At 45.6% G+C, this 12,117-nt stretch overlaps 1 protein-coding gene across 8 annotated transcripts in view; it reads left to right on the forward strand.

The window, feature by feature from the left end:
* The first annotated feature begins 1,700 nt into the window (after positions 1–1,700).
* Positions 1,701–12,117, forward strand: part of PHF21A (PHD finger protein 21A) — a 124,577-nt gene continuing 114,160 nt past the window's right edge. For 7 of the 8 annotated variants that reach the window (XM_063159009.1, XM_063159003.1, XM_063159006.1 and 4 more), the window contains exons 1-2: positions 1,701–2,132; positions 2,766–2,851. The gene's annotated coding sequence lies outside the window, so the exon portion shown is untranslated. The remainder of the gene's footprint in view (positions 2,133–2,765; positions 2,852–12,117) is intronic. The other variant, XM_063159005.1, reaches the window with a different exon arrangement.

Here is a 12,117-nt window from a genome sequence, read left to right on the forward strand (position 1 = left end):
TCAGTTTTGCATTGCATCAAATCCCGGCTTTTCGTGAGAGCTCATGCAAATCCCGCGGCGTCCAGAACACGTCCCACTGCTTTTAGCAATGGTAGCTCCGACAGGAATGCGAGGCTTTAAGTATTTCTGAGACTCTGGAGACTTTGGGAAGCCGGAGACGCACAGGGGCATGCCTGTAACTTAAGCTAGTGTACTGCAGATAAGGACTGACCCTGCCTGGAGTGGCTGCTGGCGTTCGGCAGCCCCCAGCAGCTCATTGTGCGGCGGCAGGGACCGGGGGCACCGCGGCCCCCGAGCCGCCGCCACAAGCGGGCCCCGAAGGGCCCAGGGAGGGACCGAGGAGCGCCCGAAGCCCAAGTCACGTAGATTTGATTTCCACGCCAGCGAGTGCCGCAGAAACGTTCTAATGCATGGCGTGTTAACTTCCCTGCTTTGAACCTGCCCATGAAAGTTTCTCATTCGCCACGGTTGGTTTTTGTTGGTTTCTTCTTCCTTTTAAAAAAAAATGTTTGTGTTTTTGTTTTCTTTCCCCCTTTCTAGAGGGGAATTGGAAGAGGAATGGGGAGGGAAAAAAAAAAAAAAAAAAAAAAGCGGAGAAGGCTGATGCGCCGCCGCTCGCACGAAAGCAAATGGCAGCATCGCCCGGCACTGGAGTAGTAAGTTAATAAATAAATAAGCCAAGCCCGCTGCGTGAACGGCGAGGCGGAGGAGGGAACACCCTCCCTTCCTACCCGGCCGCGCGGAGAGCGTGTGCGCTATTCCTTCGAATAACATGGCAGGGCCGGCGATGCGGGGAGGGAGGGAGCGAGAGAGGGCGGCCCTTGGCCCGGGCGAACGGGCCGTGGCGCATCCGCGCCTCATGCACGGGGCTGAGGCCGCCGCGCTCCCGCGCTCCCTCCCGCCGCCGCCGCCGCTTCCTGCGCGCGCCCCCCGCCCCCCTCCCGCGGCCCTGTTGCATCAACTTCCTGTGCGGAGCCCCTCGCGGCAGGGCCCCGCGCGCCGGCTCCTCCCGCCCGCGCGCGCCCCCCTCCCCGCTTCCTGCGCGCGGCCCTGCGCGCGCTCCCGTGCGCCGCCCCCGCCGAGCCCCGCGCAGCCGGGCCGGCCGGGCGGGCGCGGGGAGGGAGGGCTGTGTGTATGTGTGTGTATGTGTGGGGGGGGGGGCAAGGGGGGGGGTCTCGGCTGGCGCGCGGCCACCCCCGCACTGCTCTCCCCGGCCCCGGCGCCCTCACGGCCGCCCGGTACCGGCGGTGCGGGGTGGTGCGGCCGCCCAGTGCCCCCCGCGGCCGCGGCCGGCGGCGCCGCTGCTCCGGCAGAGTTTGGTGCCCTACTTCACTCTACTTTAGTTTCACTCACTTTACATCCGGGCTTTTTCCCTAGGCAATGGGGGCCGCAGCACAGCCCGTTCCTTAGGCAAAGGGAAATAAATTCGCCGCACCGACACGTCAAGTAGTCCCCCCTCAGGAGAAGCCGCCGAGCCCGCCCTCCTGGCTGCCCCCCTTGCCCTGGCCCAGGCCCGGCCGGCGGCGTCCCGCCGTTGCAACGGGGAGGGGGGAGCGTGGCCGTGGGCCCGCCTGTCCCCGCTTCCCCGGCGGGTCTCCAGCGGCGGGCCGGGCCGGGCCGGGGCGGACGGGGGCGCGCGCGGCGGCGTGTCGGGAGCGCGCCGCAGGCAGGCAGGCAGGGAGGCCGGCGGCGGAGGGATCCCGGCGAGCGGTGTGCTGCGGCCGGGCCGGGTGAATGGGATTGAAGAAGAGTTCAGCTTCTCGGCTTGTTTTTGTGTTACAGTTTCTCTCCTCCTGCGCCTCTTCGGCTTCGTGCCGCCCTCCCCGCCCGCTCCCTCCTCCCCGTCGCAGGAGGAGCCCCCCGCGGAGAGGGGGAAGGAAAAGGACCCCACAGAGGCGAGAGCGAGCGAAGAGGAGGAGGAGAAGGGAGCAACCTACCATCTTCCACTCCCCGCTTAGCTTAAAGAAAGTGAGAGGAGAGAGAGAGAGGCGCTCAGAAGAGGGGGACAGGGAGGCCCAGAGGAGCGGCGGCGCCGGCACCCTCCCCCTATGAAGAAGAGTCCTCCCCCTCACAGAGAGGTCCTGCCAGGGGGACCCCGGCCGGCCCGCAGCAGCACCGCCGCCGCCAGCAGGGTGTAGTATCCCACCTTTCGGATTCGCCTCCTCCTCCTCTTCCTCCCTGCCCCCCCCCGCCCCCCGGGCGCCGTCCCCCCCTCTCCCCCCCGCGCCCCCCGGGATGGCGCCGGCGCGCCCCGCACTCTCCGGCCAACTTGGCGATGAGGAGCAGCAACTTCGCCGCGGCCCCCGGCCCCTCCCTCGGGGGGGTGGCGGGGAATAGCGGAGCGTCCCGGGGCGGCCCCCCGGCCTCCCCGGCAGAAGTTTGCGAGCGGGAGCGGGAGAGGTGGAGGAGGGTGACACTTGGGGTAAAAGGAGGAGGTGACACATTGGGGTTGGGGGGAGGAGCAGGGGAAGGAGATGACACATTGCACTGGGGATGGGGTGGGGGAGGGAGGCTTATCCCCTCCCCTCCGGTTTCCTTCAGGATGATTATTTCCAGGCCCTTTTCTCTCGGTCGGGTCCTTCGCCGCGATGCTGTCGGGGAAGTTTTATTATTATCTGGGAAATGATGCCGCTCTCGGTGATGGATAATTCGTAGTAAATCCGCTGCTGCGGTTTTTCCTTTTTTTTTTTTTTTTTTTTTTTTTTTTTTTTTTTTTTTTTTTTCGCTTCCCTCCTTCCTTTCATTCGTCTTTGTGGCCCGAGCAGCGCCGGGAAAATTCCGTTTCTTCAGCAACTTGTTATTCCGGAGCCGGGCCTGCTCCCCCCGCCCTGGGGCTGCCCTTCCCGCACAGGTACGGGGCCGGGGGTGCCCACGCCTGCCCCAGCACTGGGCACGGACACTTCTTTATTTTGGTTTGTTTCCCTCCCTCCTGCGCCCGTGTAGGTGGAGTGGGGCTCTATGTGGGACTCTGCCATTTGGTGTAGTCCTCTTATGCATGTTCCTTCCCTTTCTTCACTTGCCTTCCTGCAGGATTTTTTCTTTTTCTTTTTTTTCTTTTTCTGCCTTTTTTTTTTCTTTTTTTTCTTTTTTTTCATTTTGTGGTGATGTGTGTTTTGTTTTTTCCTGTTCTTTATTATTCCGTGCTTCACTGTCGGTAGAGCTTTCTTCTCAACCACCTCTGCAGTTTGGCGGGTGCTGATGGTTTAGTATGCTGAGGTTTTTTGGGTAAATTCGTATTTTATTAATGCATGGAGCTCTTCATTCAACTTCTTCTCAAGTGTCAAAAAATAAGGCTATGAACAGATGTGTTTCAATATGGAGAAATTTATAAGTTCCTAATTCTTGGGGGTGGAGGAAAGAGTGCCATTGGAGAGTGGCTTTTGTTTTCGATTGGTGAACAAATGTCATCACATTTCAGTCACGTGCTGTAATATTCTTTGTTCAGCTATCAAACTGTGATATCTGCTACACCTGTTCCCACTTTTTAATTGTAAGTAACGGTGATTGCCTGCAAAATTGCAGATAGGAGCACTTTCTCCCTTTCTCTCCCTCTTCCATCCTCTTGGATATTTGTTTGGGCCCAAGCACTGAGCTTGACAATGAACTTTTGTTCACTGTGGAGCCTGCGTGTAAAAAGGTCCCACTGGGGGTAATAACTGCGTGTCAGGAGAAAGTTGTGTCCTGTGGTGTACGGTGGGGCTGAGCATGGAGAAATCAGGTGGGGATGTGCGCTCCGTAATGGCAGGGCTGGAGGAGGAGGCAGCCTTCCTTGGGCCAGGAAAATTTTCTTGTGCTGTTGCTTGTTATCAGGCTAAAGGATGGGTACTCCTATACACCCATATGTGTAGATAGAGGCATGTTTTTTTGAGTAGCTGTAGGTTTTCAGATATCAGATATAAAATGGATTTTGGCTGTCTGTTTACTCTTTTTTTTTTCCTCTTCCTCCCTCCACACCTCCCCCCCCCCCCGCCCGTCCCTTTTTCTCATTGTGCTCACTTCTAACAATGAAGACACCTGCTTACTTTCAGTTTTGTAACTTGGCTTCCTCTGGCTTTCCTGTGATTTCCCAGAGTTAGCTGGTGAGACTAGACCTGCTACATTAGCAGGAGAATTTCTAACTTTGATGAAGGGAGGCTTATTTTGAGGCTTCATTTGTGAAAAAAATGACATGTGTTTCAATGCCTTGTTTAAAAAAAGCACTTAAAATTCTAAAATTCATTACTTCTACCAGGTTAACAGTAACTACAGAACTTTAATATTGAACTTGTTAGTGATTGTGTATAATACAACTTTATAGTTTTTATTAAATAATAACATTAAATTACTACTGAGAACAGGATCTTTAATAAAAAAATAGCATAACTACCCATATTAGTTCAGGAAGTTAATTATCATATCTTAGGAGAAAGATCACAGTCTTTGGAAATTTTGTTTATATCTGTGCATGCTTCATGATAGCTAAATGAAACTTTCTTTGGGAGCATTTTTAAATGTTGATTATTAGAAAGAAATTCTGTAGCTCAGTAAATGAAACTTTAAACTGTATTTAAAAAAACAGATGATGAGGTTCTCAAATATTTTTAAAACTTTCAACTTCACTATGGTAGAGAGATTATTTTATGATAATTATATCAGATAGGGGTTTGAGCTGATACAGAGGGACTATGGAGCAGCATCTCTACCCATTCATTTCATGTTGTATAGTGGTGTGTATAGCGTGTCTCTTCAAGGTCTTGAGACCCATTGTCTAGCAGAAGGTAGGTGCTTGCTCACTGGGAGTACTTGCCACCAGATGATGTCAGCTATGTCACATCCCAGCATTTCAGCCTTAGTGACCTGAGCAACAAGAAATTTGGAGTGGATCCCGTTATGGGTTTTGGTGATTTTTCATTTAACTAGCAAAGCTGACTAGCTATGTTGTGTGATTCAAAATGTTATGTGGAGGAGTCTTTGTTTTTAATAATTTTTTTGCCATTAGTGTTTTTAAGATTTTGACCTGAAAGTTTTTAATCTTTGCTCTCCTCTGTGTACATCCTGAACTAGTTTTGTTGATGGAAGCAGGCATTTGAAAGGGGTTTTTCTTCCTTTAGGAAAAATAAAAAAAACTTTCCTTCAAAGAACTTTAAAAAAGCAAAAGTAGGAAATTAAAACTTAGGCTGCTTAGAAAAAAGTGCTGCTGTGTTTCCCAGGTTCAATAGTGACATCTCTGCTTTAAGTTTAGGTTTTGTAAAGCTATTTCCTCAGTGTAGGCTATTCAGCTTCAGCTGTGTTTCAGATATTGCTCCTGTTTCTTATTCCAACTTTACTTTTTTTAAGAGATGAGGTTTTGTGTGTGCCTGTTAAACTTCACTGTAGAAATTATGATTTTAAAAGATTAAAAATATCTTGGTGTGGGTCCTTACAAAGGACACAATTTTCATGGACTTTTGGTTTGTTTTTTTTTTTTTTTTAGAAAATAAGATGTGTTTTATTGACTCCTTAAAAAGTTGTATAATTCTGTGTGCAGTTGGAAAGCTTTGATAGTGAGCCTGGCTATCACTTGTGTTGTTTGTGCAGTTTGTTTATAATGAACATATTGTAGCTGTTCAGTTCCTTTATCCTTTTTCTCAGAACCATGAAGAATTTTATTTGGTCAAATGAATTGATACTACTGGGAATTGTTTGCAATGGAGATTTCTCTTTTGTTTTAGTCTACTTTGAAGGAACCTGGATGGACTATTATAAGACTATATAAGGCTATCTCATTTCATGTGTTACTGGCATTTTGCATGGGTACCAGAAACTCAAGGTGAATGTCACATGAGAAACATGTTGGTGACCCAACCTTTTCACTGCTGTTTCGGGTTTGATGGTTTGACTTGTTTCAGATATTAAATATAAGAAAGAACTTCATAAGGTGATAGAGCTTTGCTTTTTGGAGGGCCATCTTCATGCGGATGCGAGCTGTAAAGCATCTCCTTCAGGAAAGGCTTCTTGTGTAGAAGGGGCAGTGCTAAAAACCTATTATTAAACTTCTAATAATATTTCTTCCCTGTCCCCTTCACCCTTTATGCTCACAACTGTGCAGTCACATGTGTAGCTGTATACTAGAAGTGTAAGACTCTACAAAAGGCCTGGCTCCTGTCCGTTCGTGAATTGCCCTTGTTCAATTACTCTGTGCCAGAAAGCAGCTCACATCCTGTTTCTGATGTATTTTAACAGCACAAAGGTTTTTTTAGGAACAAACCATATAGTGGAAAGGTGGGGCATAGCACAGAAGGGTTTTGAGATGTCTGCTGAATGCAAAGGGCTGGTACTTACTTCTGTACCCTGTAATTAGAGGGTACAGAAGGATAGTTTTTATAGGTATCTTACAGTAATAGTCCCTGTTCAGTATAGCACAAAGCCAGTGTCTGGCTTGTGCTGGTGGTGGAGATATGCATTATGCAGGCAAAAAATAATTTTATTTACATTAGGTGTGGGGGGGTGGACAGCTTTGTATTTTCTCATTTTCTTTTCATTTTTTTCCTTATGGCACATAGAGTCTCATTAAAAAAAAAAATAAATGCAGCAGCTTTGTTTTTTTCATAAGTTTTTATTTATGGCTCCTGCACTTTACAAAGTTCCTCTCTGGACTGAAATTGTTAAAGTATGATTTAAAGTTTGATTCTGCTTTTGTTATGTAAAAACTTCACAAAAGTGAAGCATAGATCATAGGAAGGCTGTAATATGTACAGAAATTTAAAGAGTTTTTAAGAAGTACTTACTGCTGAGGAAAGATGCATTTGCATCGTAATCACCCGTCCCGAAAATAATTTTTTTAGTGTAGAAAGTTCTAACAGGTCCCTTCCTTTGGTCTTCCCTGCCTACTGTCCTAACAAACCCCCAACTTTGCCAGAGAATCTTTTGTCTTAATGCTTTGATCATTCCAGGTTTTTGAGGAAAAAATGTGCTGCATGATACAGGCTTATCTGCAGCATTATTTTCTGGTATACTGTTGACACCAGCTTAATATCTCTGGTGGAATAAGTTCCCCATGCCTTAAAAGCTCTTTGCCTAGATGGTTTGAGCTATTATTTGCTCCCTCTTGCCCGAGATTTCTTGTTTGCTGTCATTACAAATGCTCACTCTTTTGATTAGAGACTGTATGCTCAAAGCATGCTTTGAGAAACCGCACTCCACAAAGCAAACACGCTGCCTGCACCCCCCAGACCCCAGCCCAAGCCTCATGTTTGTTGTTACTGCTGTGAATGCATCCAGAAGTGGTACAGGAGTAGTGAGGCTCTGCTTCCTCTGAGCCCTGTTCTTGGCCACATTCATACAGCTTCTCTGCATTTTTAATATCTGATTTCTTACAATGTGAGTTTTCTGGTTCTGCCCTTCTACCTGATAAGTAGGACAAGAGAGAAAGTTCACTTGGTACAGAAGTTGTGTCACCTGCCTCTGAAGTGAGGGACTCTACCTTTGCACGTGTCATTAAAAGTACACTTCGAAAATGTAGCCGGTGTGTTTCTTGAACTGCAGTATGGATGTGTGAATAGTTAAACCAAACGAGGGCAGATTTGAGCCTGTAACTCTAAGATGGCCTGTGAGAGAACTCTGGCAGAGCAGCCAGGCTTAGGGGTGGTTCAGCTTCCTTGTTTCTGTGTATGAAATACAGGCTGTCAGTATAAAAAGGGAGAAGGAACATTGATTGCTTCCCCTCTTCCACCTGCAGATCCATGTTAACTGTATGGATCCCAAAGGCAGCAGAGTTGCAAACAGTTAATTGAAGAGATCAAGTGGTATCCTATTGAAGCTTTAAATTGTTTTAACAAAACTTCTGAGTAATCGCAATAATTATTTTCTGATAAGCTGGCTGATAGTAACTATGGCAACAGCTGTCTGGCCTACGGACAGCATTGCTGTATTGACAAAACCTTTAGATGCTCCTGAGGCCTCTTGCCTCTATAGGGAAGTGCATCAGGATGACTTTCAGGTGACTGAAGCATCACCATTTCTTTCTCTTGTAGTGGGATGCTGTCTTTCTCTTGGCCCAGCCTTTTCCTTTTGCATGGGCCTTTTTCTTTTGCGTGTTTCTGCAGGAGCTGCCTGCTAGCCTGAAAATGCTGCAAAGACTGTCTTGTACTACAAGGACTAGGGAAGCATATAAGTTCTTAGATGGAATTTGATATGTGTATTATTGTTTTTTAATTGTTTTAATAATAATAATCCAGAGTTCAGGAAAGCGGGAGGCGGAAAAAAAGAAGGACTTTTTCATTTTGTTCCCTGGTTGTTTCCTTCCTCGATTAAAACCTTCTTAGAACAGACTGGTAGGGGGAGCTGCCATTCCCTTTACTGAAGTACAGCGTATTCCTCTCTGAGGCCTATGCTGAGACACAGCTATTTCATTTTCAGCTAAGAGCCACTTCTTTTCAGAAGAGAGAGGCAAGCCCCTGCTTCAGCACATTGTAGAAATGGAGGAGGAGAGCAATTTGCTTCCAGATAACTGAATTCTGGACTGGGAGAATATGCCCCTCACCAAACGTACTTTTCCTATTGCTATTCAAAAGAGAACTCTTTAATGTTATTAAATGTAGCAGTGTTGGGAGGGAAGCCCCATGAATTCTTGTTGCACTTCAGTAAAAGATGCTAAAAAGCTACAGCAAACTGTGCCTGTTTAAAAGTAGCCAAACTGCTATTCTGTGAGGACTCTTGGTTAGCTGATGTTTATTTCTGCAGAGATCTTTGGCCTCTTAACTTCAGCACGTGAGAACTGGCTATTGATCCTGCTTACCTGACGTTTACCAGCAGTGGTCTCCTCTTTGGGGGGTGTGTGTTGTTTGCAGGCCTGTGGAAGTGTGCAATATGGCCTACATCTGGTCTCATCTTGAGTAAGAATGTGCTCGTGGAAACTACAGGCCCCAGTACGCAGTGCTCTGTTTTTATTGCAATGGCCTGCCAGGATTGTGCTATCCTAAGGCATCCTGGGACCTGTAGTTTTCTTGAGCAGAAGTTGGGGATTTGGAATGAAGTGGATAAGATGCTATCATATTCTAAAACACAGTTCTCAGTACCTTATCTAGTTCTTGTTGGTCAGATTAAGCCTGTGCAACAGTCAGGTATTTTTGTTTACAAGTCAAAAATGCTTTATAGTTGCATAATATGTTTAGAGAAAAGCAGTCTGTGAAGGAAGTCTTCCAACTGCTTATGTGTTTTTGTACAAAGAATACATTAATTGTACTAGCACCTTGCTTCATCTGTTATTGCAAGTGTCTTATTTGATATTCTGGGGATTTTTAATCTTTCAGAGCTATGTTATGGATGGAAATATTTGGCAGAAGGGGATTTCTGTTACTGGGAGTATGGCAGCCATGTTGTCCTTTCCAGTTGCTGGGAGGACAGTGGGTTACAGTGGATTTCTTTTCACAGTGAAAGAGAGTTTTAACAGCATTTTTAACTGATGAGAACTCACTTCTGTGCTGTGTTTCTTGAGAGTGAGTGATGACATAGGTGCCTTATGCATCAGAGCAGGGGATCCAATTTATGTTCATGCTGTGGGGGCTGGTGATTCCATTGCTGGTTCCCAAGGGGGCACAGAGTCACAAACACAGGTGCTGGCAGGTGCCACCAGAAGCAGAACACATCTGGCAGTTTTGGTCAGGTGTGTTTAGTCCTGGCTGCTGCGCTTGAACTCACGTCAGACTTGCATCAAAGAATGTGAGGTGTTTCTGAAGTAGGTATAGAGGAATAGTAACTTTTCAGAATATTTTATTTATATCTGTAGAAATTGTGTATTTTCACACAACACTCAGTCAGATTTGCCAAAGTTCAAATGGACATTAAGTTGATTTTGGTTGTTCATCCAGCAACAAGTTTAGTATTTACTGTAATCTCATGTGCCATGATTTGGATAATGCAGTTCATTTTCAAGTGAGCAAATACTTAACTTTAACTGATCCCTATAAATTTTTTTGTTCTTTGGTTTGTGTGAGATATTAATAGAAAAAGGCTTGTATTTAAGTGTCAGACAATATGAAATACACTTTGTTTTTATGTTTTTGGAGAAATTAATTAGAGCGCCAGTCTTGCAAGAAGTCATGTTATTTAACACTAAGTCCTGCAGAAATTGAAGAGAATAGCTGAATGCCTGAAATCAGAATCTATATAAGTAGCAACAGGATGAAGACCTCCAGGCTTCTAATGTTGGGAAGTAGCTTCTTTGTAATCACCATAATTAGCTAATATCTAGGTCTGTGTGACAAAATTATTTTTCTTTTAGTAAGTGTCCAGAAATACTGCTCATTATAAATTCAGAACTCACATGTGCTTCATAGGTTGTGCAAAAAAACACCCAAAGCGTAAAAAAAGTTTGCATTCCTTCACCTGTACAGATTATGTGTATGACAGATATTTAGGTGGCAATGACTTCCTTGAGTCAGGATTGTATTTTGTCAGCACTGATACATTGTACACACTATATGTTGCTGACAGTGTTTAAAACTGATACAAAAAGGTGAAGAGATTAGTCAAAAACCTTACAGAAGCTGTAATTGCAAGGACTTGGTAAACAGTAATATAGTTTTCTTTAAGTGTTTCCAGCCCCTTGACAGCCCATGTGGAGCAAATTGCTGATAGGACAGGCACTTAGCTGAAATAGTTACTATTAGTATCTTGACGTGATTAGAAAAGCTGACATTGTTGCTATGCCAGGGTGAAATTCCTGTTCATTGGCTGCTTGGGCCTATATGACAGGCAAGAGAAGAAACCAAGAGAAATCTATATGTAGTGGAAAGATGGTGTATCTTGTCCTTCAAGGACATTTTACCTTCTGTAGAGAGCCTGCAACAGTGCCCTTTGTAACGCTGCTGGATCAGGGTATCCTAGATAAGGAAAGTGAGAAGTAGGGATGTACAAAAAGGTTTGATGCACAGTTGTAAAGAAAAACTTCTGTAAGTACTTCTTATCTCATAGGAGCAAATCTGTCCTCATCTGTGAAGAAATTGTGGCCCTGCTCAAGCCAATGGGAAACTTCACAGTTGAATTGAGAGTACCAGGATTTTTCCTCACAAAATAGAGTTTTAGGTGGATTTTGCAGGCCTGAAGCTCTGGACAAAATTTGAAGAATCTGGCATCTGTTTAGGAGGCTGCTGGTGATCCCTCTGGGTACTTTGTCTCCTAGTGTCTTTGCTATGCCTTTAAAATGGGTTAATATTGAGCTCTTGTAATGCTTTGTAAGAACTTGGAATCTATTTATTCAGGGCTTTTACTTAATTTGTTAGCACGACAAAATTTTGCATGAAAGCCAGAAATTAGTCTTTGATGTATCCAAGGAATACTTTCTGTCTCTATCCCTCTTGCTAGTGTGATGTTGAGATACTTGGTCTGAAATTTGAATAACCTGATTTGTGATGGACTTTAAAAAAATTAAGCCCAAACAATTAAAAGCACAATAAAAATCCAACCCCCCAACCTCACTAACAAGCCTTTTTCATAACTTTATAAAAGGACTACAGTGGCCTATATTACTAAAGTTTTTTGATAATTTGCATCTAAGCTGGAGCTCCAGATACCATTTCACTGCTGCTTAGCTTGCAGTAATAGTCTCTGATAAGCATCTTCATCATGTAAATCTATTGTGTGTAGCATGAATTTGCTGTATAAAGGATGCTTTTATCAGTGACCCCAAAAGGAAAGGATGTGGCTACCTGAGCTTCCCTTTTTTACCCTTTCAGAGAGTACATTCTGGTGAGAAATAAATTGGGAAGCACTTGCCAGATTTGTGCTTTTTCTGAATGCCAGGTCCCTGCCCTTGAGTCTACTGCAGTTCTTCTCTCACAGAGGAAACCCACCACACCATACTTCATATTTCGTGGTCTTAGAGAATTGTGCTGAAGTCAGTGGATATGTCACTATGAAATTTGTTTCAGAATCGGCCTTAGTTAGCATCTTCTACCTGCAATTTGGTGTATTTCACCTACTCTACTTTCTTTTGAATGTCAGCCTCTAAAATAAACATGGAAATACCCTCCCTTCCCACAATTCTCATCCACGTGTAGCAGTTTCTTCTTGCCATAAGACTTAGAATGTCTTTCTTCTTCCACCTTACTTCTTGCAGGAATTACATTTGGATGCCTCACTGTTGAGGAAGAACTTGTG

The sequence above is a fragment of the Melospiza melodia genome, chromosome 6 (genome assembly GCF_035770615.1).
Source record: "Melospiza melodia melodia isolate bMelMel2 chromosome 6, bMelMel2.pri, whole genome shotgun sequence".
Taxonomy (NCBI): domain Eukaryota; kingdom Metazoa; phylum Chordata; class Aves; order Passeriformes; family Passerellidae; genus Melospiza; species Melospiza melodia.